This window comes from Physella acuta, unplaced genomic scaffold, assembly GCF_028476545.2.
Source record: "Physella acuta isolate Inbredline_101_S28 unplaced genomic scaffold, ASM2847654v3 ptg000153l, whole genome shotgun sequence".
NCBI lineage: Eukaryota > Metazoa > Mollusca > Gastropoda > Physidae > Physella > Physella acuta.
In genome coordinates, this window is record NW_026731672.1 from 1 (window position 1) to 5,375 (window position 5,375).

Below are 5,375 nucleotides of genomic sequence, written 5' to 3' on the forward strand. Positions count from 1 at the left end.
TTTGATCGCTTATAGTAGAGTGATCGCTTGCATTATTGTGATGTATAGCATTTATTTTCTACTTTTTTGTTCAATCAGAAAACGTGGGGTTTTTTTTAAAACTTTTTTAATGATTATTATTTTTTCTACTTTTTAGTCTTTGTCTGTTTGTTTGCATTAAAATCTTGCTATCGATTTTATCTTTTCACTTTTTTTTGGGTAAACGAAGACAACTCGTAAAAAGACAACTCGTAAAAAACATGTTGTGTGAATACGTTACTGACTAGAACACATAGATTTGAACCCGTGTCGAGTGGGATAGCAATCGTGTGCCCAACCACTCGACCATATCGTCTCCCCCATACTGGCCACCAGTTGTTACGGTTGTTTGTACACAAATTACACTTACTGGGTTATGTCCCTTTTTCCCCACGTTTTTACTACAACGAGCCGATCCGCGGCGTATCATACGCCGCTATTTAGTTGATTTATTTTCTACTTTTCAGTAATTCATAATTTGTGAATTCGACAGTACCAATGCTGCCACTGAAAATATTTGCTTTAAAACACTAACCCCCCTCCTTTCCCCTAACCCCGACCCTACACCCCTCCCCCCCCGTGAAAGCAGCCTACTCTTAGTTACCTCCTGTAAGTTTAAAGTCGGTTCAAACTAAATTATCTGCCCCTAATAGCCGTCACTAAACCTGGCTGTACGGTTTGTAAACATTAACGTGACCACAGCTCAGCAGACCATGTGGGGGTGTGGTAGGGTGGTAGTGATGGTGATAGAGAGAAAGAGAGGGGACTGTAAGGAGGCGCTTGCAGCTTGTTTTCTAATGGCTCGCAGATTATATAGATTATATAGCGGTCTAAAATGCTCAATAAAATGTTTCCATGGATCAATTTAGTAATAATAACAATTGAATATTCTAATGTCATCCAAAACAAAGCTTCCCTGAAAATTTCAGCGCGCTAGCTAACTGGGAAGTGCCAGAAATTTCGATCGCAAGATTTGATTGGAAAGACAAACAGAGACGAAAGCAAGTTAAAGAAAACGTGGGAAAAAATGACCCAAACTGTAGGAATAATTTAAACCCAAGTATCAAGTACACAGCTGTAATACTTTCCATGCATCTAAAAGCATATGGCTATATTTAGAACCTCACACATGTTGTTACCCCTTCTGGTTTGCCCATGACACAGATTTGAATAAAATACTTAAAAAAAACTTTTTAAAAAACCACGTTTTTCTTGTGGACTAAAAAGTAGAAAATAAATTTTTCTTTTGTGCTTCCTCGAGCTGTGCAGGTTCTTGTGATGACTGACAAAAAACGTGGGTACGTTCACCATCAAATTTCCCGACCCATCTGCCCGACCCACTTTTCTATTTTTAAAAGTTTAAGTAATTAAAAATCATGTCTATATTACAAGTTATATAAGAATATTCGAGAAAGTTTAGGGGAGTTCACTCCCGGTTTATTAGTATTAGCAATTGAATTTTAGATTTAAATTTTGCCTTAGCTAATATGTAGGGAGAAAAGTACAATAAAATCATGACTAACACGCTAATTTCTAGATCTAGATAGTAGATCTACTAGATCTAGATAGAAGATACAGATCTATCTTAGTTGTATCTACTATCTAGAAACTAGGACTTTTTACTAGGTAGATCTAGGTCTCTTAACTTATATTTTATATTTCATACGATTTTACGAAGCCTTTAGCATTTGTTGTTCATATAGCCTAGAACATTGCAGGAATAATCAAATCAATTATGTTAGGTGAAAGCTAAGGTTTTTATTGGGGGGGGGGGGGGGGGTCTCTGGTTACTGGTTAATTTTTTTTTATATGTGAGCTGACATTATGCAGTATTTAATTTAATTGTAGCCTAGTGACATGTTATATATAACTAGAAGCCTAGTAATGTCATTAGACTAATTTTTAATTATTTATTTTTAATTCTGACTTTGTAAAGTGGCGTTCAAGCTATGTTCCTCTTTGTTAAGCATGACCAGTAGCGTACGCTCCCCCTCTGGCCATTTTCAGCAAAGTGGCGCCTTTTTGGAAACTTTTTAAACTCAAAAGTTTTAAACGATGTTTTTTGTTAAAAAATTATTTTTGGTCGGCACATCTATGTAAATCACAAGATTTCTTTTCATGCAGCAATTAAGCAGAATTGTACTATTCTAGTAGCGCCTACGTTTACAACACGTATTAACAGCTGTATCAATTTTGTCATTCTAAAAATAACCATTACGGTGCATTGCAATTTTAAAAAACCTCTACGGGTAGTACCACTTGGCTAGAATGTGTTAAGTTTAAGGCAACTGTATAAATACTATAATGTATTTGCTTAAGAATAATTGATCTAGAAAATATTATACATAAATCTTCACACATAATTACTTTATATATACAGTTTTAATCTTGTAATTAATTTAAAAAAAATTACAATAAGACACAAATACAACTGATGTGGCACCTCTTTATAAATTTACTTATGGGCATACTGCGTAGTGGTGGGGACATTTTGACAAGATCAACAACGTCATCACAATGAAGTAGTAGTATTATGACAGTTTGGGCGATAGTGATTACAAATTATATGAAACAGTTACAACCCCCCTCCCCCTATGGACCCCTCTGTAAAAAAAAATAGTGTCATAATACCACTGCTACTTATTTAAATCTATTTCTGAATCAGTATATATGTGTAATTGAATATGTATGTTTATAACAGTCATCTAAAAACTGACGCTATGTTCACTCTGTTCACCACACACACCTCACCACCACAATTGTGTAGAGTGACATTAATGTCACACCTAGGTATACACTGGGTTGGATAATTGAAAGTGACCGGACAGTGGTGAATGAAGTTGAATCCCCCCCCCCCCCTCCCACCCGAACTGATCTGTTAAGTACATTTGGGAAAACGCCTAACGATGTACCAAAGTACCATGCCGCCAGAATCATAGCTTTTGAATCAGGTAAAACTCTGTGAATATTGTTTTTGCAATTACCAGTAAAAAGGTGTGTGATCAATACAGTGATCTAACCCATACCTGATCACTATGTTAAAAAATGATCTTTAAAAGACCGATAAGTTAGTTAAATGTAAGCTATTATTCCGGAATATTTTCTATAATATTTAAAGCGTGTTTTTATACCAACTCTGATTTAAAAAACTTTCATTATGCAATAATACTTTAGCATTTATGATGACGATATATTTAATTTTGATTGTAGACAAACAAAATTTGAAAACACAATACTGTTAAACAACTATATTACATTCTAAAGTAATTATTGATTTGTTTTGACATTTATAATTAAATATGTAGATATATACATATTTATATTAAAAGCGTGATTATTTCCCCTATTTCGCTTGTCTTAATTAATGTCCCAGGAATTATTATCTATAATAATAGTTTCGCTGTCTCTCTATCTATCTATCTGTCTGACAAGAACGCTCTAGAGAAAACACAAGGAATTTAAAAACCTGCACAGTAATTCGAAAAACGAAATATGACGTCGACACATTTAGCGTAGAGTAGAACATAATCTCAAACCAGAGAGTGCACACAGTAATGTAATGACGTCATTGAAACATTGAAAAAAAGGAAATGTTGTCTAATCTAAATGGTTTGCGTGAAGAGTTTCTTGCATACAATTCTTCGGGTAGGGGCGAAGCCCCACCCCCGCGTAAGAACGTCTGAGGGGGGTGGGGGTGGGGGGGGGGGGGGGTTGAGTGGGGGGGTGGTTTTAATTTCGACTTTTTCCTCCCCGGAGAGGGGTGGGGGGTACTTGAAATTTTCGGGGCGGGGGTAGAATTTTCGGGGAGGGGCGGACACTGGAAAAAGTATATAATTATATTTCGTTGAATGGGACGGTAGACATGTTTTTTTAGGGGGGGGGGGGGGGTTGTGGGTGGGGGGTGGGGGGAGGGGGGGGGGGGTGTGGGGGGGGTGGTTTTAATTTAGACTTTTTCCTCCCCGGAGAGGGGTGGGGGGTACTTGAAATTTTCGGGGGCGGGGGTAGAATTTTAGGGGAGGGGGCGGACACTGGAAAAAGTATATAATTATATTTTGTTGAATGGGACGGTAGACATGCTTTTTTTTTGGGGGGGGGGGGGGGGTGGGGGGGGGGGGGTGGTGTGTGTGTGGGGGGGTGGGGGTGAGTGGGGGGTGGTTTTAATTTAGACTTTTTCCTCCCCGGAGAGGGGTGAGGGTACTTGAAATTTTCGGGGGCGGGTGTAGAATTTTCGGGGAGGGGGCGGACACTGGAAAAAGTATATAATTATATTTCGTTGAATGGGACGGTAGACATGTTTTTTTTTTGGGGGGGGGGTGGGGGTGGGGGGTGGTGTGTGTGTGGGGTGGTGTGTGTAGGGGTGGGGGTGGGGGGGGGGTGGTGTGTGGGGGGGTGGGGTGGGGGGTTGGGGTGGTGGGGGTGGGGGTGGTGTGTGTGGGGGGGGGTGGTTTTTGTTTAGAGAAAAGAGACAGCACTATCAACCTAGCGCCCGGTGTATCCTTCCTCAACGGGCCATTTTTCTCGTGTAAAAATGTTTTTACAAGAATTACAAAACAGATTGTGTTGCGTTGATTGTTTTTGGTTGTAGTGTGTGTATATATATATATATATACATACATACATATATATATACATATACATATACACGTATACATATACATATACACATATACATATATATATATATATATATATATATATATATATATATATATATATATATCTTTTGTTTACATTGATACATTTTTTGTTTTGTCGGCCTACATTGTGTGTTTTTTCTTATTTCTTCAAGTGCTAATAACAATTTATTTTACATCATAGCGAAGTAATGACATTCAGCTAGTAATTTTATATATATATATATATATATATATATATATATATATATATATATATATATTTGGCGCCTTTTTTTGCTCATTTCGCTCCCCCTACAACGAAAACCTGGATACGCCTCTGGGCATGACTGTTCCTACTTTTAGCTGACAGGGGTAGGCATGTCTGATTTTTTAATGAATGGGGTTTTACAATTTTGTTTTAAACACATTAAAAAAGAATTTAAAGTTATTATTTTCTTAATACAAAAATGGACTAAGAATCCAAAAGTGCAAGAAACCCTGTATGATGAACAATCAAGGTTTAAGTGATTTTTTTTTACTGCGCACACCCCCTTAATTTATGTTTCTTATGCAATTGGTACTAGCAGGCTTTTGTGATGAATGTGTTAAAAAAACTTTTAAAATTATTTTTTTTAAAAAGTATTTTTGTCATTTTGAACTACTCATTTTTAATTAAAGTAATTGAATTGAATTTAACATTAATTTAAAAAAAAAATTAATTCAAGTTTTAATTGATCAAAG